This window comes from Hakea prostrata, chromosome 9, assembly GCF_041222555.1.
Source record: "Hakea prostrata isolate BN-2017 chromosome 9, UWA_Hpros_2, whole genome shotgun sequence".
Classification (NCBI taxonomy): Eukaryota; Viridiplantae; Streptophyta; class Magnoliopsida; order Proteales; family Proteaceae; genus Hakea; species Hakea prostrata.
Window position 1 is genome coordinate 57,935,640 of NC_142608.1, and position 24,989 is coordinate 57,960,628.

The 24,989-nt window shown below is 34.9% G+C and overlaps 1 pseudogene across 1 annotated transcript; it reads left to right on the forward strand.

Annotated features, from left to right (window-relative positions):
• Positions 1-782: 782 nt before the first annotated feature.
• Positions 783-9,409, forward strand: LOC149005726 (2-isopropylmalate synthase 2, chloroplastic-like; annotated as a pseudogene). Its single transcript, XR_016175522.1, has 12 exons — positions 783-1,294; positions 2,095-2,307; positions 2,721-2,801; positions 2,912-3,001; positions 3,105-3,191; positions 4,254-4,354; positions 4,820-4,853; positions 4,949-5,020; positions 7,841-7,924; positions 8,014-8,148; positions 8,724-8,869; positions 9,115-9,409. The product of XR_016175522.1 is annotated as a 2-isopropylmalate synthase 2, chloroplastic-like (transcript).
• The last annotated feature ends 15,580 nt before the right edge of the window (positions 9,410-24,989 follow it).

Consider the following 24,989-nt stretch of genomic DNA (forward strand, 5'->3'; position numbering starts at 1 on the left):
TCGGCACGGATACATCAGTATCCGAATCCGAATCCGATTAACAAATCCATTATCCGAATCCAAATCTGATTAGCAAATCCGCTATCCGAATCCGGCAAAAATTTAGAGTAGGCATCCGAATTCGAATCCGAAACTTTATCGGATATCCGATAATAATCCGATCCAATAAATTATTCGATTATTGATTGATAATTATCACTTTTTAATATTTTTCATTATAAAATTCTAATTTTCGAATACCGGTTTCCGAATCCGATTATCATCCATTTTTAAAGAAAAATATTAAATGGTTTACTCAATCCGGATAAATTTTTATCCGAACTATTATCCGATTCGATAAGCAATTATCCAAATCTGATTGCTTCGTAGACAGATACATATATTTTTTGGTAAGAAAAATTCCAGATACGAATACCCTTAAATGAATACGAATGCCAATTCGCGGATTTCGACTATCTATTTACAAATTTAGGTAGGGTACGCATTAGTCAAAAACAAAAGCCAGAAGAAAAAAAAAAGAGGATAAATATGTTGAATTTGAAATGATGAATGAGTAGAAGAAATATTTCTAACAATTACGTCATCATGTTTCATTATTTTTTTGATAACAAACAAGTACTTTACAGAAAGTTGCCATGGAAGGGCATTATTTTGAAAACAAAAGGGAGTAAGTGAATAGGTGATAACTCATTTGTCCCATTTCGCTTATCATCTCTTGGCATCAATCACCAAGTTATATATCATCTGCATTTTGATTCTTAATTTCAGTTCAAACCGGGCAAATGGGAAGCTCTTCTCCATGCCGCCCTGTCTATATTCCCAACAAGATCTCTGATCCAAACTATGTTCGCATTCTGGACACAACCCTTCGTGATGGTGAACAAGCTCCTGGTGCAGCTATGACTGCCAAGCAAAAGCTTGATATTGCCAAGAATCTTGCAAAGCTGGGTGTCGACATCATAGAAGCTGGGTTTCCTGCATCTAGTAAAGATGACTTTGAAGCTGTGAAAACAATTGCAGAGGAAGTTGGAAATGGTGTTGATGAGAATGGGTATGTACCTGTTATCTGTGGCATGGCCAGATGCACTCGTGCTGATCTCGATAAGGCATGGGAAGCTTTGAAATGGGCCAAGAGGCCCAGGGTTTTGACATTCATAGCGACCAGCGAGATACACATGAAGTATAAATTGAAGAAAACGAAGGTTCAGGTGTTGCAGATTGTGAAGGAGATGGTGAGTTATGCCAAAAGCCTGGGATTTGAAGACATCGAGTTTGGTGCTGAGGATGCTGCCAGGTTTGTTTAATTTCTCTTTTTTCTCCTTGCATGCATCCAAACACATGGATATCAGTTCATGGTAGCTCTCACTTTGCTACTCTTTCCTCTGACACTTTTCAAGCTGTAACCCTCTTTCTTCTTATGAAATTGCTTCAGTTAATATGCATGACGGTGAAGCGAGATTTCAATGGTCAAGATCGAAATCTTGAATGAGATTTTGATCCGACGGACTAAACTATTTCACTTTACAATCATGTGCATTAAATGTGCAAGACTGAAATGCGCATGACGGTGAAGCGAGATTTCAATGGTCGAGATCGAGATCTGGACTTAGATTTCGATCGGACCAACTGAAGTGTTTCACTTGCGGTCCTACGTATTATATGCACAACACTGAAGCAAGGTATTTTTTTTCAAGATTTCAATTTTTAACATGATGCCAACTTTGACACCAGATGTTAAATATTTAATTTGATTAAAAAAAATTAATTGATACATTAGTCAAGCTGATGAAAACAATTGATTATTTAAATATTTTAATCTATTCTATACCCAGACTAGGCTGACCCAATCTAGCACCTATACACTTAAACCCCATTACCTCATTTGGCACATATTATGTTCCCATTGGTCTTAATTTGCAGGCATGTAACCTCTAGTTATCCAGCCTTTAAATTAATTTATTTTCACTACATGAGATTCCTCATTTATTTTCCTATATATTACATGAAACCTAATCAAAACCTTCAATTAACTTGTTTAACTTATGATAGTCTTATGTATACTGGTCAATTTAACATTACTTGGTTATTTTTTAGATCCGAGATGAAATTTCTTTGTCAAGTTTTCGCTGAATCTCTAAAGGCTGGGGCAACGACAATAACCATGGCAGATACAGAGGAAATCTCTTACCAACTGAATTTGCAGAGTTCGTTGCTTCCGTTAAGGCTAACACTCCTGGAATAGATAACGCAATCATTTCTGCACATTGTCATAATGACCTTGGCCAAGCTTCTTCTAGTGCAATAATGGTAATTCATCGATTTAGCTTGCACAAAGTATTTTTTCTTACTATTATGTCTTTAGTATGTAATTTTTTATTAACATAAATCTTTACTAGTATGATTTCTTTAATAGTTCGAATATTGTATAGGAATAGTTACTAATGTCCCTTGTGCTATAACTTCGTTATTAATTAAATTTTATTCAATATAAAATTACTATTGTCCCCTAACATTGTTAATAGGTTATTAAGGTTGGATGTGAAGTGTCTATTTTACCTTTTGCTAGAATGACTGATGCCCTCTTGTGTTGTAACTTAATTATTGTTTAATCCGTTTTAGTTTTTATAATTACTAATTCAACCTTAGACTTTGCTTGAAATTACTGATACCTTATGTGGTTAAACTCCATTAGCTAATTTGTTGACTACACTTCTATTTAGGGAGCAATTACAGGTGCAAGACAATTAGAAGTAACTGTCAATGGCATTGGAGAAAGAGCAGGAAATGCTTCCCTTGAAGAGGTAGGCTTTTTGTCAATTAAGATCGTCTATCCGTTGGGGTAGAGGATTTTGCTCCCCTCATACCTCACCATCACATGTTTCTCTCATTCTATTTTCCCCTTCCAATTTAGGTTGTGATGGCATTGAAATGCCGTGGGGAGAAGCTGGGAGGGCTTTATACTGGGATTAACACTAGGCACATTGTTTCAACAAGCAAGATGGTATTTTTCAAGAGTCACCACTTCTCAATACTTAAATAATTTCTTGTGTCTTTGGGTGAGTTCTTCCCCTTAAAAGCTTCTGAACCTCAATTTCCTTACCTAGGTGGAAGAATATACTGGATTTAAGCTTCAACCACACAAACCTATTGTTGGAGCTAATGCATTTGTTCATGAAAGTGGTATCCATCAGGTTTGCATTTCTTTCTTATGGGATACTCTCCCAAAGTTTTTGATTCCTTGTATCAAATACACTACCAACAACTTCTGTATATGTGGTGTAGTGTTGAAAATCCATTAGGTGTGCTTTTTCTTGGTTGATACCCCTTGTTGTGCTCAGGTCATGGTCAAAGAAGCCTCAGGTGTGCTCCTTGTTGGGGGAGGTGATAGGAGCTTCATGGAAAGTGGGTTGCAGAGATAATTGTTTTTGTAAAAAAAAATAAAAAAGAGGGAGAATGCACCATTAAAGTATAGAAATAGTGCATGGCTCCTATTGTATAATGAATTAATAATTTTAAAATTTGAAAAGACCGGTTTACCCTTCTTCTTCTTCTTCTTCTTCTTCTTCTTTGTTGGTGCACTCCTTTCAGTCTTAAATCTTCTTCGCGGACTCTTCGCTGTAGTCTCTAATTTATATTCTGCTACTGTTTATTCCCTTTTGTTTGGTTGATTGCTACTGCTGTTAAGATTATTCTTTACTGATGTTGTTGTTGGGATTGAAACGATATACGTTTGGTTTCTTTACGCTAGACCAATTGAGCCTGAGTTTCTGGGCTTAAGCTTTATTCCTTAAGGTGATTGAAATCCCACAATTCATCTTATGTAGCGAGATATTGGCATTACTGCAATCTGGGTTTGAAGTAACTGATTTCTCTGGTTTCAACAACCCTATCAAATTTTTAGCTTGCCAAGTTGAGTAGTTGTGGATTAACAACATATATCTATTTTTCACTTTGGATGAATTTTTCTATTTGAATGAAAACCAGGTTTGCCCCTGATTTTGATTGTTGTAGAAATTGAATTAGAAGACTGTTTTTTCTATAATATAATGAAAGAGGGTGTTCGTTATTTACAATACACGAAGCCCCTCTTCTTCAAAGTCTATTTCCACATTCATTGTTTACTCTAGTTGTTTTTACTGATAAATGCCTAATTCTTGTATGTCTATATGCCTAATTCTGTTTATTTGTTTTGCAACATCGTTCTCATCAAATTAACCTACAAATGTTAAAATGAGTAAGTATTTATTTTGTAGGATGGCATGCTTAAACACAGAAGTACATATGAGATCCTTTCTCCTGAAGATATTGGATTAAATCAGTCAAGTGAACCCACTTTTGTCCTTGGAAAACTTAGGTCTGGAATACTTTCTCAATACTATATTTCATTTTTTGTTTATACCAAATACTGTATTTAACATTAGTAATTGATAATTTAGTAATGGGTTAATGATGGCTATAGTATTGAGTTACCAAGTTTCTTGTCCATGAATGACTCTGTTTTCCATTTAAAAGAAACCGTTACACTCTTTTTAGTTACAAAATTCTGGGTACCACATAATCTAAATCCTGAAATGGTGTCTTACGTTTCTTTCCATAGGATTTCTCTTTGGGTGTTTGCTTTTATGAAAAGTGAGCCAGAAGTAACACTGATACTTCAATTTCCTACATTGTTTAATTTTATAGTCATGTAGTTAAAATTATTTCCTGATACAGGGCTTGAAATTTGATATTAATCTTTGTTGTAGTTCATTTTCAAATTAAGCATCTTCATTCATAAATAAGTGATGTAACACTATCCTACTCATTTTCCCTAATACAGTGGACGCAGTGGTCTGAAATCTCGCCTTTCGAAGGTATGTATCATTCTCATTCTTTCATATGAGATGCTAAACAGTTGATCTGGTTGTTTTAAGCAGCAGTTTATACTTATTGTCTTCCTACTTTTCAGCTTGGTTATGAGGTTGATACAGGATTTGACGACATATTTCAGCGTTTCAAAGCAGCTGCTGCTAAGAAAAAGGTAATGAAGAGTTGAAATCACATTCTATGACTGTAACATTGTTGTTTGGATGAATGATTACAATTTAACCTATCTTGTGCTAGTTTCACTCGTAAATTCCCTCCAATGTCTTTCAATCCTGATTCTGTCATTCAAGTTTTTTTTTCCATAACTCAGCATTACTGTATCTACATTGTGTTAGATATTTGCTTGTTTCTCTTTGCTGATTTGGTTATTGATGAATCTTTTGGGTGGTCGTTTCTCCAGCTGCATAGATCTTTGGATTGTTAGACAGTGAACCATTTGTTTCTGTTTGGATCATTTCTCTTCATATAAACAGTGGATGCCTTATATGTTAGGCAAGCTTGCAGAATAGGCAGGGTGCTCAGGTATCTGATGGTGTTATCCTCTGACATTGCAATTATAAAATTGCTAAAGATATACAGTTTTTATGGATCCCTTCTGGAAACACCTGGATCTTGGAGTGGCATATAGTACATGAAAAAAATGCACCCTAGTCTGCTTTAATAAGCATTTTAAAGAATTTTGGTTTCCTTACCTTCAAAAGTTAAGACTTAAGGCAACTATACATCCTTTTGAGTGCTAAAGCCCAATCCACAAGCACCTTGAGTCCTGTTGCAGAAGAAAATGTTAGGAAATCTTAAGGGGAGATGATGATTTAAGTACTGGTGTGAACTTGCTTTGGAGTGCCAAGGGGTTGGCACGTTAATCTGATTTCAAGACCAGCCTTCTAAAAGTGGTTTTCTTTCCCTTTTGTATTATTTGCAAATTTTACTCCATAATGACAGAAAAAGAAAAGCTTTAGTTCACCAAATATTTTTGAACAATTTACTTTAGGTTTATTGATCATTGAGAAAGGATGCAAGTAATTATCTCAATTTCCTCTTTTATGAGGCTAGTGAAACTGAATCAACATTAAATTCTGAGTCATAAGATGTGGTTATATCCTATGAACTTATGGTGGATACTGAGTTTTGAGCCTGGTTTCAAAATCCTCACCCCCTTCTGAATCATAAGATATGATCCTATCCTATGAACTTATGGAATCTTGTGTCTATTCTCTTATTCTTAAAACTATTTTTTGTCTTTTCTTGCCATTTAAAGCTGTATTTCTCTTCTTCTTTTTTTGGATTTTCATTTGCATGTGGCAAGCTCCATTTGATTTTAGTTTCCTTCTTTTTGGGTAAAATTTAGGAATTTAGTTTGATGGTCAAATAGCAGAGTGTAAATATGATGCAGCTAGCTAAAAGTTTTAGAATAAGGAGCTGCTAGAGGGGCACCAGGATAGGTAAAACAGACAGAGGGACAGGTTTAGATATTAAAAGGAAAAGAGTGTAGGAGAATTGAAGCAGAAGTAAATAGACTAGATTTAGGTCTCAGTTGAGAACTTAATCTTTCATAAGCTAGTTAGGTGAGAAAAGACAATAAGAACAATGCGGAATCAGACCACAAATAATGGAACCATGGATTACTTGAAGAACTGAACAAAGGAGAAACTCCTTGAAGGAAGCTTTTCTGCTGATGCTCTAGCAGGGCTTGATGCTCGGGTCAACCCAATCTTTTGTTGGATGGTTCTATACTGTCTTCTTATCTAATTGGCTGTATAAAGACTTTTAATATCTCCCTTCATAGGACACAATGAAAAGTGTTAACATGGACGAATATCCAGCATACATTGCCTTGGCAGGAGCATAACCCGGAAAAAATACATAAAAATCAACGAATTCAATTTTTTTTTTTTTTGGGTGGGTGGGGGGGGAGGTATGTATCTTTGACAGCTAAGAAACTGTTTATCATTAGTAGTCTAACATAGAGTGCAACAATTAACATTCCTAACTTGCAGTGCCTGAACTCCTTAGGAACTACTAATAAACCCCTCTAACAGCTTCTTCCTTTTTAAATATGAGTCCAAAATGTAACAATATTTCACCTTGGTGCAAGGGTAGTGAATAGAAGTAGACAAAGGATGCACGTTTTGTGACCTAGATAAAAGGTCAATGAAAGTTCCAACTATTTTGATTAAGCATAGGGATAAAAATGGATTGCCATGAACATAAAAATGGCCTCTTTCATTTCAAGACTGACTGGTAAATCTCAAACTCTTAAAACAGTCAGAACAGTATTTTTACTGTCATGGAGTGTAAGTGTACTGGATCAGGAAGTTCATATCCAGCCATAAAGTAAGATAAGGAAGTCTCCCAAAAGCGGAGACCTTCTTAGTTTGGCTTCAGTTTTCCCTGTTGGCCTCCTCTGGATCTTCTTGAGTGTTGAATCCTTTATTTCAAAACTTTGAGTTCAAATTTCTAGTCCACTGTGGTCCTGTGGCAACTCACCACAAGTATGTTTATTGTCTGCCTATTAGCAAGAAAACATGTAAGAGAAGAATCCCTTCTTTGAAAGGAAGGGTCCTCTGGACTGGATGTATGGAGCTTATCATGTCTGTTCATCTGAGCTGGATGTGATGGAGCTCATCATGTCTGTTCCCAACAGTATTTCAAGTTTTCTGGTCGAACTCTTAGCCTTTTCCAAGAAAATGATTACAGCTATCAATCACAGATGCAATTATATATAATGACCCATACCGGACATGAGGCAGAAAGTTTATAGTGTCAGCTGATTTTATATTACATATAATTTTTTATAGCGATAGTCTGCATAATTTCTTCTAATTGGTATGGATCTCATGATAGTGCTAAGTATACGAGTATGAGTCCTGATATTAAAATCACAACCTTGCTTTTCTGTTCTAAGACATTGACTATGGAAGCTAGACATCTACTTATTTGAGGTGCTGAGTGTAGTTATTGCTAACTATTGTAGAATCTCTCCGATGATGACATAAAAGCATTAGTGTCAAATGGAAATTTCCAGCCACAAATTTGTTGGTCACTTGCAGATGTGGAGGTAAATTTTACTCTATTTTCTTGCTCATGCCATTAAAGCATAGGTTAGTGGCTGTTAATAGATAATTAATCATTACTTCCACGATTCAGGTTACATGTGGAATTTCTGAACTTTCTACTGCCACTGTTAAACTCACTGATGTTGATGGGAAGGAGCATGTAGCAAGTTCAACTGGAAAAGACTCAATTGATGCATCTTACAAGGCCATTGATCTCATCGTCAAGGTTTGGGTTTGACTGTATTTCTTCATTCTTTCTAACCATAATTGAAATTTGGTCGAGAAATCATTTCTTCTTGAGATATTCTCAATTGTTGAAACCTAGAAATTGGAGTCTTTTTTGGGAAGTAGGAATTCCGGGAGAGAGATACGATGGGAAAGAAAATTTAGGAACTTGAACATGTCAAAATAAAGGATACTAGGAAACCCTTGAAAGCAGAAGTTATGGAAAATACAAAGGATATATTCCTCGAATAGGATATCAAGTATAACTATTGAGATTTCAGATAGCTTACATTAATGTTCTTCTTAGTTGTTGCCTTTCTCTGGTTTGATATGAAAGAAAGTGGTATTTAGATCCCAGTACACAATAGTGAATTTGAGGCTCCCAGAATAAGTTTCTTATGAGGAACTCTCTCTCTCTCTCTCTCTCTCTCTCTCTCTCTCCTCTCCCCTCTGTCTCTGTCTCTCTGGTAATAACAGCATTGGATTTGTTTGAGTCTGGTGACATTTACATTTGTCTTTTGGCTGATTAGTAGAAGCTTTTCTGAGCAGAATAATTTGTTTCTCATTTGTTTGCAGTTACCAGTAACACTTGTTGAGTGCTCCACAAATTTGGTGTCAAAGGGCACTGAAACAATTGCATCCGCAAATGTTGTAGTCGAGGAGGAAACCCACAAATTCACAAAAAAAAGTAGTAATGGAGTAAATGGTCGCTGTACTTTCAGGTATGGTGGCCCACGCGTTTGAGTCTGGATCACCTCCCCGTTGGCCCCTAATGCTTCTTTCCCCATTTGGGATCCACGAGGACTTTAATTTCTAGATTCCCCCCCCCCCCCCCGGGAATTTGTGGGGAAAAAGCGTCGGGGGAGTACATATTGCTCCTCTGATGGGGAGGTGATCCCAACTTCATGCGTTTCCATTCTGATCTTTTATTCCGAGTCTAATCATACTTTTCTTCCTTGCCTGCCAGTGGAACTAGTGAAGGAACAGACATCATAGCTTCTAGCATTCTTGCCTATTTGAGTGCTCTCAACAAGGTGATGATGAGCTCTTCAGGCATTCAACATGATTGCAAGTAGCCAGAGATTCTCAACTCCATTCTTCTCAGTCGTTTCACTGAGACCCAATAAAGACTCTTGATTTTTATGTATAGGTTTCTGCTTGGCTAAATCTTTTCTTTCTCAGTTATGTAACTGGCTTAAAAAGAATTTATTCCTCTGTCATGGCTTGTTGTGAACAAGAATAAGATGATTGTTCCAATTCAACTTTCAATGGAAGTTAGAGATTCATGAGAACAGGTTAATCCTTATCATCCACCCAGGCTACGATCCAGATCTCTCGGTTCACAACAAAGTAGTGGATAAGTATCATAATAATTCAATTCATTTATTTAATTATTTTATTTATAGTTCGATTTAACACATACAATGACAAATTATCTTGCACCCTTCAAGCTTGCAAATTCCACCCTTGCATTCGGGTTTACATGCATTGTTGCAACTTTCTGTGGTGCAATACTTCAATGGAAAGGTTGCGCAACACTTCACTTCGTCCGCAGCTGGAGCTCCATGGACAATATCTAAATTAAGAATGAATTAACAAGAAACAAAAAATTAACCAAAGAAATAAAAATTCGATATTTGAAAGAAAAAAATTTGTATGGCCACGAACCTGAATTGAAAATCATCAGAAGGATGAAAGAGAGAACTGCGACTGATCCAATTCTTGCCATCTCCTCTACACACAAGTTGATAGAATACTTGTTTTCTTTACAAGATTTATCATCTTATATAATCACATACATGGCTTAAGGGCCTGTTTGGTTATTTGAATCCCTGGATTCATGAATCACGGATTCATGAATCCGAGATCTATACTTGTTTGGTTGTAAAACATCATTGGATTCATGAAATTCAGGGATTTTACTTTTTTGCCTAAAACATGAATTAAGCCTTCTTGGGAATTGGGTGAAATCCATGGATTCTACTATGAGTATAAAATTGATGAAATTTGTAAATTCACGCAAAGCAGCCCAACGGAACTCTATGAACTTTAATAGATTTGAGGCTAACCAAACAGTTAATTTTTTGAACTATGAATCCATAGATTTTAAAATTCATTTCAAATATCTGGATTCATGTAACCAAATATTTAATGTCCACGGTTTTTTAGGAGAAAAGAACTTAGTACAGCACCACTGTGTGGATATCTTGGATCTTCTTGCTATCTCTGTTGGTATAAAATTGATGAATTTGTAAATTCACGCAAAGCAACCCAACGGAACTCTATGAACTTTGATAGATTTGAGGCTAACGAAACAGTTAATTTTGTACCGCACCATTATGTGGATATCTTGGATCTTCTTGCTATCTTTGTTGGTATAATGTTCTTTGCTTTTTCAAATCATGTTTTCTTCTAGTTATCTTCTAAGTTCGTTAACGGTGTTTTTTAAGTGTGTTTTAAAGGAAGCCGATGTTACAGCAGATTCCTTGGCTAGGATGGCTTGCATTCTCTTTCTTGGGTAGGAGAATGACATCTTTCCATTTCTTGATTAAAGGGATGTTGTTCACTGGGTATTCTTCAAAGTAGTTCTTTGATAAACTCTATTTCTTACCCAAAAAAGAAAAAGAAAAAGCCACAAGCAAGATCAAAGATTTGTAAGTATAACAGTTTGATAATCAGTTGGTAATGATCTCGAAATGTGATCAAATCAAAGCCATTGTTAGCGCAACCCAAATCGAAACCATATAAACAAATTTGAAATTAAATCAGAACCAAAATTTTGCTAATGCTTTGTGTTCGAGTTTTGTGATTTCATCACAAAATAAAAAAAAAAACCTCAACCCAAACTAGCTCAGACAGTACCCTTGACACTTATTACCATCTTGACAGATGAGGCTATCTTTGTTAGTTGAAGGTTGGCCAACATCAATCTGGACTTTCTTTTTGGGATTCAGAATGAGAATATGGTGAAGAAACAAATACACTTAAGAATTTAAAAAACCAAATTTATTTGTTCGTTTAATGATAATCATAGTGATATCTATTTTTCACTAACAAAAGCAATGACAAATCCCACTGTGAGTCCAGGGCTTGCATTTGCCACCTTTGGAACAGTTTCTTAAGCACTTCTTGTTGCACTTGTCATTGTCGCCCTGAACATTGTGATTGCATGGAAAATGAAGGGTTGCACAACACTTCACTTCCTCATTTCCTTGAACACTACTAAGATGTTTCATGCCTGCATTTCCAAGTAACTTGAATTAATGAATCAGATATTGAATAACAGAAGTGAATGAATTAAACAAATGCAAGAAGATGATTACTATACCTGTGCAGACTATCAAAACCAGTAGGAAGATAACTGCAGGTCTTGCCATCGCTTTAATCTCTCTAAACAAAAGAGTAATTAATATTATTGGTTTTCTCTACACTGTCTACTAGTACCGATCATGTCTTGCCTATTTATAATGATCAAGAAAGTACCTCTGTGCATAATTAAGGAACAGTTTGATTTTAAATATTTAGTTTCTATTATTGAAAATTTAACTGTGTCTTTCTGTATAAAGAAACTGAATGAGAATGCATATCCAGTAGGATTTGCCTGTTTTCATGGAAACTCAAAATTTGAATATGTTTTGTTACTATTTCTATCATAGGCAGTTCAAACATTGTAAATCTTCGAAAGGAAATTCTTGGCAAGTTATATTCTGGTAAGTCTCTGAAAGAAATTCTTTGTAAGATTTATTTCATCTTTTCGGTAACAAAATTTTCTCTGACATGTTTGGAAGATTATGAAATTTCCAGTCAGATTTTGACATTTTGCTCTAAGTATAAGTGAAATTAATTGCTGCATTAATGAAGGAAATGTTGCGGTGAAGATCAATTTTCAGCATGTAAATATTTTAGGACTTAAATGCTTTTAGATACTGTATTATGACATTGGCCATTGTCAAACAGCCATACATGGTTCTCTTCAGAATTTTAAGTTCTTCAAAATATTTGGTTGTGGCTCCCAAACTATCTGGAGTACTTGGTTGATGTAGGGGTATTTTGGTCTTATAAGTATTCATACCTAAAAAATAAAAATACTATGAATAAGTAAGGAAAAAAAAATCCTTTGCTGTGCACAGCAAGTGCACTTTTATACTAAATCATAGGCTGAAATTTAAATCTTGATTTTAAATTTAAAAGGTTCAAAATAGCTTTATAATTTCTTTGTTTTCTTAGCCTGTGATTTGGTATAAAAGTGCACTCTGTTGTGCACAATAGATGATGTTTTCCCATAAGTAAGCTTGTTAAATTAAAAGATACGTTGAATTTGAATGATTTAAATTTAAAGTAATTAGGAAATAAGGACTAGGGATAACATGCTAATACATTAATATTATAGTTTTTTTTGCATGTGTTTCCCTTTAGTGGACCATAAACTAATGTTGAGTCCCTTTAATGCAATATATTACGTGTGAATTCCAAACAAATTAACAATGAAAGCTGCCGTTAAGTATACTCAAATTTCAAACATGAAGGGACTAATGTACTTCTCACGTTATTTAATACATTGTGTTAATATATAAGATATAATTGGTCTTAAGCATTAATTATATGTTAATAATATATAAAATAATAATAATAATACAATGTATTAAATAACTTGAGGGACATTTTATTTTGGTCTCTCTACGTTTAAAATTTGGATATACTTAATGGTGATAGTCTGATTAGGACCCACACGTAATATATTGCACGAAGAGAATCCGATATTAGTTTGTGGTCCATCAAGGAGACCCACAATTTAAAAATAAAACACTAAATAATTTAAAGCAATTTCGGTTGGACGAAACCAATAGTCATTCTAGCCTTTAAATCATATCCAAGCAGAACCCTATTAAAATTGTAATTGATTTATCCAAATCCCTCTGCATCGCTTTCGTGCTATGCAGAGGTAGCATGAATGTTGATTCAAAAAAATACCATTAAAAAACTCAATCCCGTATAACACCATTTTAATTAAGAGGTTGATTTATCTGAATCTTAAGCCCATTAGGCATAAGGTCACAATTCATTTGCATGGTCTACCATTAATAAGTCTTTGGGATATCTTCTAGTTATCTTCTAATTAGTTCGTCTCTTAAATGTGTTTAGAAATATGTTCCAAGGGAAGCCAATGATTTTGGCTAGGATGCTTTCATGTGCAATAGAATATTGATCTCTCTTATATATATTATTCATTCCGTGGTTAATACATATCTTTCTTGCCCATGAAGTACTGTTTTATTTAATAATAACATTGGCTTTGTTTCTCAGTTAACAGAAGCAATGACAAACCCCACCAGGACTCCAGGGCTTGCATACACCGCCTTTGCTACAGTTTGTTAAGCACTTCTGGTTGCACTTTTGATTGTTGCTACGTAAATTGTGATTGCATGGAAAATGAAGGGTTGCACAACACTTCACTTGTTCTCCTCCTTGAACAGTTCTAAGATGTTCCATGTCTGCATAGCCAAGTAACTTCAAAGAATCAGAATACTCAAATATCAAATATAAGAACAGTATAAATGCAAAGATTACTTATACTAAACCTGTGCAAACTATCAGAACCAGTAGGAAGATAACTGCAAATTTTGCCATCGCTTTCTTCACTTAAAAGAGTTATTAGAAGTTAAAAATCTGCTAATGAAAAACACACAAGATTGCCTGCTTTCTTGCTTGCTTGCCTCACCAAAATTCCTATATTATTTATACATGAAACAGTGGAACAGGATGAAGAAAAAACACTATTACAATAACAAAAAACAGTTGAGGTCAAGCTGTAGGGAACGATTATTGTTGGACATCTTATGCTAATTTAAGGTGTTTAAACAAAAGAGGGGACACACACCTTTTTAAAACAAAACAATAAACAAGAAAAACAAGAAAAGACCCTTTTCTTAATCATATCATTAACTTCCCTTCCAATCTTTCTTAATCATCTGAACAATCAATTGCCACTAAGAGAAATCAATTGAGAATATCCTAACAGCTTGACGGAAGGTGGAAGTTGAACAGCTCTGAATAAAATGGGCAAAACCAGACAAAAGCGGAATAGCTTTCTGCAGCGAACAGAGGCAACGAATGAGGAAAGTGCATAAACCCTAAACCTGGAGGGAACGAGAGAGACAATCTGAGATGAGAAGAAAAAACCCTTCATCTTCTTGGAAAATAATGTGGTTTTGTTTTGGAAACCAAAAAAGGGGAGGGTTATTTCAAAAGGAGGAAATTTGGGTAATTTGCACTAGCATTTTGGGCTATATACAACTACATTTCATCATAATGCTGGCACTACTATTACTTGCGACACACAGACTACATGACGACATCAACGGGTTTTATGAAAAATGCCGCGACAAATTGATATACGACCGCGTTTTAAATAAATGCCACTAGAAAAGTGACATACAATAATGGCGTTTTCTAAGACATGCCGAGACAAAGTGACATACGATGATACTTTCAAAAAGACACCACTAAAAAATGAGATACAACGGTGCTTTCCAAAAAACGTCGTGATAAAGTGACATACGATGACGCTTTATAAAAAAGCCGTTATATATTGACATACAATAGCGTTTTTTTAGAAATGCCGCTATAAGTTAACATACTCTGGCATTTTTACAAAATGCCGCTATATCCTTACCCAAAGAGTCGTCGTTGAACCCTTTTCTTGTAGTGCCTTTGAGTTCGTCCAATCAGATATTTGGGGGCCTGCATGCACCCACCACATCCATCCAAGGATCAGGGTGTTTGTCACTTAAAGCGTGCTCTATATGGCCTCAAACAAGTTCCAAGAGAATGGTACAATCCACTTGGAAAATTCTTGCTCTCAATTGGATTTTATCCTTCATCATCTGATACAGCCTTATATGTCCATAAAACCAAACATGACTCCACTAATGTGCTCATCCATGTTGATGACATGATTGTCATAGGAAGTAATCAGAAGTCAATCAAAGATCTTGTCCAATCTATTGGATCTGAATTTGTAATAACTACTTGGAAGCACTACATTATTTCTTAATGATTGAAGCAATTCGAAATTCCTAGGGTATGCACTTATCCCAAGCTAAGTATAGTTTAGATCTTCCACGCAAGACAAATATGGTTGAGGCTAAACCAATGCCCACCCCTACGTCAATTGTCACCCTAACTCCAAGCAATTGTTTGATGTTTTATGATCCAACTCTGTACATGTATATAGTAGGTGCCTTACAATACCTGATATTGACCCGGTTGGATATAACATTTGCAGTGAATCACGTCTGTCAGTTCATGCACTCACCAACACAAGAACACTGGGTAGATGTTAAGAGAATTTTATGCTATTTAAGGACACCATAAACATGGGAATTGCCCATCTCAAATCAACGCCGTAATAGCCTATTCTGATGCTGATTGGGCTGGGTGACCATATGATTGTAGACCCACTAGTGGACATTGCATTTACTTGGGTAATAATCTAGTGTCATGGAGCTCAAAGAAACAACCCACCATAGCTAGATCTTCAACCGAATCAGAATACAAAGGTGTTGCTAATGCTGCTGCAGAACTCATTTGGCGGTGCCAACTTTTGCATGATTTGGGTATCCACACCTCACTGTCAATGCTATTCTGCGACAACTTTGGTGCTACATACTTGGCCTCCAATCCGGTATTCCATGCTCTCACGAAACACATAGAAATCGACTACCACTTTGTTAGAGAACAAGTGACTAGTAATTAATTATGCATACGTTTCGTGCCATGTCAAGATCAACTGACAGATATTTTAACCAAAGGATTGCCTAGCCCACAGTTCAAGAAGCTAAGTGACAAGCTCAATGTTCAAAAACGACCATTTTGCCTACGAGGGAGGGTAACTGAACCTTCAAATCCAATGTCCAACTCAATCGCAAATCATTCAAGAATTCAAAATTTAAACCCAACAAGAAGTTGGCAAAATATGGTTAAGGGAGATAAACCTTACCCCACTCCAACAACCTAGGCTGAGTTTTATTCAAACTCTATTTGCTATCTATTGGACATTACATGTAACTCTATTTGAACACTTTATAAATATACAAGACTCACATCGTGTTAATGGTGTGGAGAACACTTTCGATAATAGCTTTAACACTCCCAAAGACCACATAAGATCCTCGCTTCTCACACACCAATATTATATTGGTCTCTATCGTACCACCTACAACAGCGAAGACCACCCTTCAGCTGAAATCCAGGCCAATCGCCCCATATCCACAACTATTCTCCTTCATTGAGCCATCTGTATAAATCGGCAAGCAACCTATTGCATCTAGACCTTCTTCACATCAGCCGAGTAGTTGGACGACCTCTTGAGGGCTTCTCCAACGTGACTTGAGTAGGTGTGATGCATATACTCACAAAGGAAATTAGAGCAGACTAACCTTGTGTTAGTTGGGGGAACACCTCCAATGCTCAAGTTAGTCTAAGAAACAATGGAAGGTTCTAAGAGGGTTCTCAGAGCATAAGGAATGATGGCAAGTAGAGTCTCATACCTTGCCCATCTTAGGATGGAGTTTATAAATTGATTACCAAGAGGCGACCTCTTAGTCGATTTCGCCCACTAATTGAAGAGTGAGGTGATTTGCCTTAGGGAACACGTTCTTTTTCTTTGTGGGACTAATGGAGCCGTTACTCCATCAATCACTTCCCCATGTTTTGGAGTGGGCATGATGGGTGGTTATCTCTAACTGACCCTTTTAATATGGTCGTCTACAACGTTCCTCTTCGAACTTAGTATTGGTTGTTCTCTCATTGCCCGAACATATCCCGAGTGATTCCTGAGAGATCCTCTAAGGGAGAGATTCTCCAACTTCCCGAGGGAGTGTTTATGCATATTCCCCGAGGGGGAGGGTTCTCTATACCTTTTCCGTGGGGAAGGTTCTCCATGCTTTTCTTGAGGGGGGAGGTTCTTGAATTGTCCAAGGGGATGTAGGTGATTCTTTCCAAGGGGCTCTCTATGAATCCTGAGGGGGTTGTAGGTGGTTCTTCCCTAGGGGACTCTAGTTTTGACTACCCTCCACAACACAACCTATAGGGGGAGGAAACTAGTGAATTTTAGATTGAACTTCACCAAGATATCCCATTGGAAGAAGTACTCTTCAATCCATTTTTATTTGGTCCAATTCAATCAAATTAATTTGATTTGAATTTAAATTCGTTATTCAGTTTGGATTACAAATTGAAACCCTTATCCTCTACCCAGTCTATGTTCTAGATCTCCCAAGTCACAACAAAGTAGGGGATATTTTTACACGAGAGATTAATTAAATTATTATTTATTATTATTATATTTTGTAAGTCCATTTAACACATACAATGACAAATCATCTTATTTCCATCGGGCTTGCATATGCCACCTTTGCACTTGGGAACACTTAACTACAAACCTACAGTGAAAATCATGGGAAACATCAAAGAAAGAACTGCAACTGATCCAATTCTTGCCATTTCCTTCTCTAAAGAAATGGTGGTGGAATATTGGTTTTCTTTCCAAGATTTCTCTCATGTCACTCTTCCTTATATAATGAACCAAAGGTGCAATAATAAAAGAATATGTTTTTAGATTGAAAAGATATTATCATACTATATAATCACATATGTGGGTTGAAAGATTTTCTCACCATGTTGATCGCATTCGTTCTATGCAGAGGTAGCATGGATGTTGATTTGAAAAAAAAAAAACCATTAAAAAACTGGATCCCTTAAAAACACGATTTAAAGAGGTTGATTTATTTGAATCTTAAGCCCATGAGGCATAATTAACGTCACTATTGATTTGTGCAGTCTACCATTAAATGTCTTGGGGATATCTTCTAGGTATCTTCTAAGTTAATTCGTTAAATGTGTTTTTAAGTATGTTCCAAGGGAAGCCAATGCTTTGGCGGTTTCTTTGGCTAGGATGCTGCCATATGCAATAGAATGGCATCTTTCCATTCCGTGTTTTATAAACATCTTTCTTGCCCATGAATTGTTCTTCCCTCGTGTTATTTAAAAAAGAAAAGGTTGAAAGAAAAAAAAAAAAGGAGAAAAGAATAAGCCCATGAAACGAGATCAATGATCTAAACATAAATTTTCATTTGACAAATCAAAATGTTTTAATAACGGATTGGTGAGAATCTCAAAACCGATCAAATCCAACCAAATTGTTAGTCCAATCCCAACCAAAGCCATACAAATCTAAGATCAAACCAAAATGGAAGTTTTTGCTAGTAGTCAATGTTTGGGTTTGGTGCTTTTAGTCTAAAACTAAAAAACTCAACCAAAACCATCCGAGACAGAACCCTTGACATCTGATACCATGAGGCTATCTATGTCAGTTGTAGGTTGGCCAAGATAAGTGTGGCCCTTCTTGTAGGGATTGAGAATGACAACATGGTCAAGAAACAAAAGATGTAAGATAAACCAGAAGTGAATTTTTTTCGAAACCAAATTTATTTCTTTATTTAATAATAATAATAGCTTTGTTTTTCATTTAACAGTAGCAATGACAAATCCCACTAGAAGTCCAGGGCTTGCATACACCGCCTTTGCTACAGTTTGTTAAGCATTTCTGGTTGCACTTTTGATTGTCGCCTTGTGCCTCGTGATTGCATGGAAAATGAAGGGTTGCACAACATTTCACTTCTTCTTCTCCTTCAACAGTTCTAAGATGTTCCATGTCTGCATAGCCAAGTAACTTCAATGAATCAAAATACTCAAATATCAAATATGAGAAAAATATAAATGCAAGAAGATGATTATTAAACCTGTGCAAACTATCAGAACCAGTAGGAAGATAACTGCAAATTTTCCCATCGCTTTCTCCACACAAAAGAGTTATTTAAAAGTTTTGGGTACGCGTCTACTAGTGATCATGTCCTCCTTATTTATATGATTTAGAAAATACCTCTATGAATGATTATTTTCCCTCTTAGGAATAATTTAATTTTAAATCTTTTAGTTGTTCTTTCTTTGATGAAATATCTTTTTGTTGTCATTACCATCATAGACAGTTCAAACATTGTAAATCTTTGAATTAAGTTCTTGGCAAGATACATTGTGGTAAATCTGGAAAAAAATCTTGGTGAGATGTATTTTATCTTTTGGTAACAAATGTAATTTTCTTTAACATATTTGAAAAATTATTGATCTCTTGTCAATTATTGTCATTTTTGCTACAGTTAGTGTTGAAGCCAGCTGGTGTGATGAAGGAAATTTTAATGTTGGGATGAAGACCAACTTTTACCATGTAAAACATTTCAGAGCCAATTTTGAGGATTAAATGCCCCTGGATGACCATTTTTTATGTTATCCATTGTTAGATTGGCGTGCATCGGACTTGTCATAATCTCAATTTCTTCAAGATGACAAGCATGGGCCCTAAATTGTTTGGAGTTGCTGTCCACTTGTTTTGGGCATTTTTTGTGTACAAGGGTGATCTCTTAAGATGGTTGGGGGACCATGGTTTGCCTTGACAAGCTTACGATATCTTGAGTATTCCTCAGGGAGTAGCTGTTACATATAATTAAATACAAAGTGGGACGTCACCCTTGGCCGTGAGGGGATTCGAACTCTAACCTTCTATGTTTTTTTATTTTTGAAAATAGAATTTTTACCTATTCTTGCATTTATAATCTCTCAAAAAGGATCGAATTGTTAAGAGTTAAAAATATTTAACTTTAGATTAATCATATCTACTAGATGTTTGATGGCTATGTCTCACTCATCCGAAAATAAATGAATAGAATTTCTTTTGTAAAGAAACAAATAGAAATGAACCCCATAAAAATTTGTTGAAAATTAATCATTTTTTGGAAAATAAATCGCGTGTAAGTAAAAATAAAATAATTATGTATTTGTTAATCTATAAATCAATGCAATTAAAAATGTTATACATATTCATCAAGACATAAAAAATAAATAAATAAATAAATAAAATAATAAAAAGAAAACCCCTCCTAATGAAATTCATCATAGCCACACTCATTGAATTCTTAATTTATTTTTCAAAGTTAAAAATGAATGATACTTCAAAATAACTATCGGAATCTCTCTTCTTCTTCTTCTTCTTCTTCTTCTTCTTCTTCTTCTTCTTCTTCTTCTTCTTCTTCTTCTTCTTCTTCTTCTTCTTCTTTGAACTCGCTCTCCAATATATTCATATATGCTTACAAACATAGTGCATATCCACCCTTGCCTACAAGTATAGTCCAATTGAAAAAATCAAGATCTATAAGTTTGGTAATTCTAAAGTTTGAGATATAAGATGGAGTCAAAAGTTAACTAAATGGTGGATAACTATATTTTCTTTTGGCAAAAAAAAAAAAAAAAAAAACCAGCAATATATTAAATGAAAGAGTGAAGGTCTAAAAACTTATACAAACGAGAATTATGCAAAATGAACAAATGTGGAATACTCCACCATGACATGTTTAAAGAAAACTAACAAGTACCCCTAGCTAGAAAATTAGCAAAACCATTGGCTTAGGAACAAAGATTCAAAATATTCAAAAATAAATTACAGCACATTCAGTGTAATGATGATTGGAGACCATGGAGAGCATTGATAAGAGGTAAACAATCTGAATGAATATGTAAATCAAGAGCTCCTAGAGAAGAGTCTACAAGAATGCCGTCTTTAATGGCTTAAAATTCAACTAAAAATGCCAAAGAATCATGTCCGAACTTGCTTTGGGCTGTCACAAAACCGTCATTATAATCACACATGATACAACCTAGCTCTATCTCCTTTGTGTGTAGTGTTTCCAAGAACCATATACAAAAATTTGAAAAAAAGCTAATTTTTTTGAGATGACATGCTAGGTCTTGGATGAAGATCCCCACAAGCTTCTTTGAGACTCTATGATATGAAATTGCATATCTGCACATAGATAGGTAAAAGTAGTCATTGTATGTATTATAGAAATATCTATCTCTTGAAAAAGAGTTGCATTCCTAGTATTCCATATACACCAAACCCTCCACATCTAATTCACCAAAGTAAAATAGTCACAACCATTTAATCTTATTTTGATAAATTCCATCCAATCATATAAATTAGGTCCTAGGAAGTTAAATGTATTAATACAAAAGAGGGATAATCTTTAATATTCTTTTGCATGATGAAAAAAAAAAAAAACAAAGGATGACATACATTTTTCGATCCACGGCCACAAATAAGACAATATGCGGTAAGTGAAACATTCCTTGAGAAAAGAGAACTCTAAATTGTAATAATTTCATATGAGGATCGCCATAGAAGATGTTTAATCTTAAAAAGAGTAGGAATTTGTCAAATTTGTTTCTAATACTCTGATGATGAGGAAGAAAAAGCTACATTACCTTGAGCATCAATCATAGCTAAACATTGGTGATATACAGACTTCACAATAAACTTACCATATTTTGCTTTGTCCCAAATCCAAGAGTTTAAGGTATTAGAAGATAATATAAAGATAGTTAAAGTTGCTTGAACCTTACTCAAAGAAAATCGAAAATGAAATAGAGAAAGTTTCGAAAATCTCAATCAATAGGCTCTTGAACCCAAGTCGGGCAATGCCCCAAAGGAGCACTGCTAATGCAATGGAAAGATAGAGAGGGGATCTAAGGTCTTTAAGGATATTCACATTAGCAACATTTCTCATTTTCCTGACAATACCTTGTTTAAGCACGTCCCTCCCAAACATAATACTTCTCCAGCCCCATGAACAATAGATAACCATATTAATAAGGTGGAAAAACAAGAGAGACAAAGACGTAGATGACATAAAGAAGACTAGAAGAAAAAAAGTGAAGTACGACAAGAAAAGGAAAATGATGCTAGGAGAAATCAAGAAAAGAAAGAGGCAAACAAAAAGTTGACAAGAAGGGCAGCCTAATGAAGCTCATGCATTCAAAAGTTCATGTTAGTTTCACAAAATAATAATAATAATAATAATAAATAACAAAAACAAAATGACAGAAACAAAATTTAATAATAAAAAATGTCGACATGTATGAAACTCCTAAGCATACCAAGTGTTCAAAAACTATTAAAATCAAACATGGAGTTGAGAAGAATGGTGATAGGAATCAAACATTGGAACAAAAATTTTCTTTTTTATCTGAATATCTTTTCTTTCTTTCTTTTTTACTTTTTATGAAAATCAACTTATTCATTTGAGTGATCCAAAAGCACAAGGGACTGGTAGAGCAAGACCAAACCCTTGCAGTGGAGATGAGCCATCTTGTTTGGCTAAACATGATAAGGTCTTCTAGGCTAAGGATCTCGGTTTCTTAGTTCACTTGCATGCTTTGTTGGCTCTCCTTCCCTTATGGGTTAGTTGACTTCTCTCAAAATTTCTTGAATGCTACATTAGTTTTAATAGAATTGTTTTAACTAAGTTTTCAATGATTTCATAATTAAAACTAAATTGTTGATATACTTAATCAATTCTTGTTATCTAGGCAAGAGTACTACATATAAAATAAAGTTTCCACATTCTCAAAAATCAAAAAATAATAAAGTTTTCATCACGTTATACATACGGTAGTTATATAAAAAATATTTCCATTTTCGTTTTAAGTAACTTATAAGATATGCTACCATGTTTCCATCTTTTCCTCGAACCCCCATCCATTCCCATCTCTCCTACTTTACCTCTCTTTTTTTTAAATATAAATACTTTGGATAGAAAACCTCTTTTTAAATGTGACATTAAAATAATTATTTTTATTTTTATTATTATTTTATTTTATTTTATTTTAGTGAAGTCTTATTTTTTATATTTTGATGAATACTAAATAAAGGAGGTGCTAACGAGTGAATTGGACGTGAATCGTTTGAGTCAATCGAAAAAAATTGCACATGAAATCGGTTCCACAAAGCAAAATTTTCAAATTGATTATACCCGAGTGTTGTGGATGTACTTCAATTCTAGCCTGATGGTAACAACCTGTAATAAAAGTTGTAAGGCTTTTTTTTTTATTATAATTTATCAATTTTTATTTTATATTTTGTTTATTTAAAATAAATAACTACAAGAATCAATTTTGAGTCAAAAATGAAAAATGACTTGGTGACTTTTGTCAAGAATAGTTATTGAAACAAAATAAGTTCAGTATGTCAAAATGAAAAAAAAAAATTTATAAAATGATAATGAAAAGAGATATTCAAAAGACCCTTTTAATCAAAATATTAATAATTAATCTTTTTGCTTATAAAATATTTAACAATTCATTAGTTATAAAAGAAATGCATCGAACATAAAGCATTGTAGCTGGGGCAGCCTTAACTCATCTAGAAGATCAGATCCAATCCAAAACTGTAAATTCACAATCTTAAATTGTTGATTTTTTTAGACATTCTAACTAAAACAAGAATTGAGAATTCGAGCCATTTACACTATAATGGTGACAATAGATGCAAGCTATGGGCGTCCACTGTTTATCGCTCTTTGTTAACTCTGGAAAGTATCTCATGCCACGTAAACCACTCCAAACTTGTTCAAACATTTTCACCTAATATCCATTGATGGCAAAAGTGTACGACTTTTGATGAATGTATCATTATGATCCATTGTATCTCCAGAGTTTAAAATTGAAACTCGACGTCTGCAAAGCTTCGGTGACTGTCGATAGGATTGATGTGGGCTTTTGATGTTTTTGACTTGGCAAAGCTGGCGGAGGAGAAAAGGTGTTGTATTTTCAAGAACTGGGAAAATTGACAAACTGTAAAATTGAAGTTTGAACAAGTAAAAAACCAGCTGCTGCTTTTAGAAATAAACGGAAAATCACTTTAAAGTCTAGGAATTTGTCAATGGAAAGTTTTTGTTAATGATTCACTTTTACCAAACACCAAGTTTTTGTGCATTGTGGTTTCTGTTTTTCTTATTCGACCAGTTTCCGTAAAATTGCAGTTTTTGACTCCCACTCAGAATGTCATAACCCAGGCAAATAATGGAACACATTGTTAGCTCTTTCTGTCAACTCTTTTTTCCTCGCACACTTTTTGGCTCATTTTCTCAAACATGTAGTGGGCACCCGTCATGTACGAGTTGCAGACTTCAAGCTAAATCCATGGCGGAATAATTTGATCCTAGACAGACCTGAAGACCCCACTACCCGGTATCTTCCGGTTGCTCTTCTTGCTTAGTCTCCAAACTATAACAGAGAGCAAGAGAGAGAATAAATACTTTTCTTATTCGAGATTTGCAAAAATGATAAAGAGAATGATGAATCGATTGCTACTCCAGCTACCAAGTGGAGTTTGTTCTTGCTAAAACAATATTAGGTTTGAGAGTGAGAAGTGACAAAAGAAGAAAAATGCATGATTTTCACATGGTACGAAATCTTGCCCAAATTTGCCAAGCTAACAGGAGCCGAGATTTCGCCAACATATACCTGGGCTGAATATACTCACACACTCACATAACGTCACATACCTTCAAGGCTGCAAAGTAAAGTTTAAAAAATTGATAGTGTAAAATATCCCTGCAATTCTGCAAAACGTCATTCAATTAGTACTTATGTTTACGTTTAATATTTTTCATTTCTTTTTTTTATAATTCCATGGTTTTCCATGAACCAGGTGTGTGGTTCAAATGCACAACCTAAAATGTCAAAAAACTTAAAATTTCATCTTCATCACTTCGTCTTTTTCACGAGTTCACAGGGAAGTTTGGTGACTTCGATCATCAGTAAGCTGCGGCATAATACAGGTGGGCTCAAGCTTTCCACGGTTAAAGTTCAAACATAAAGATGAGTAACCTAAAAAGTCGAACACAAAGCTTGCATTTTTTAATGGAGAACTGATGATATTTGCCAATTTTC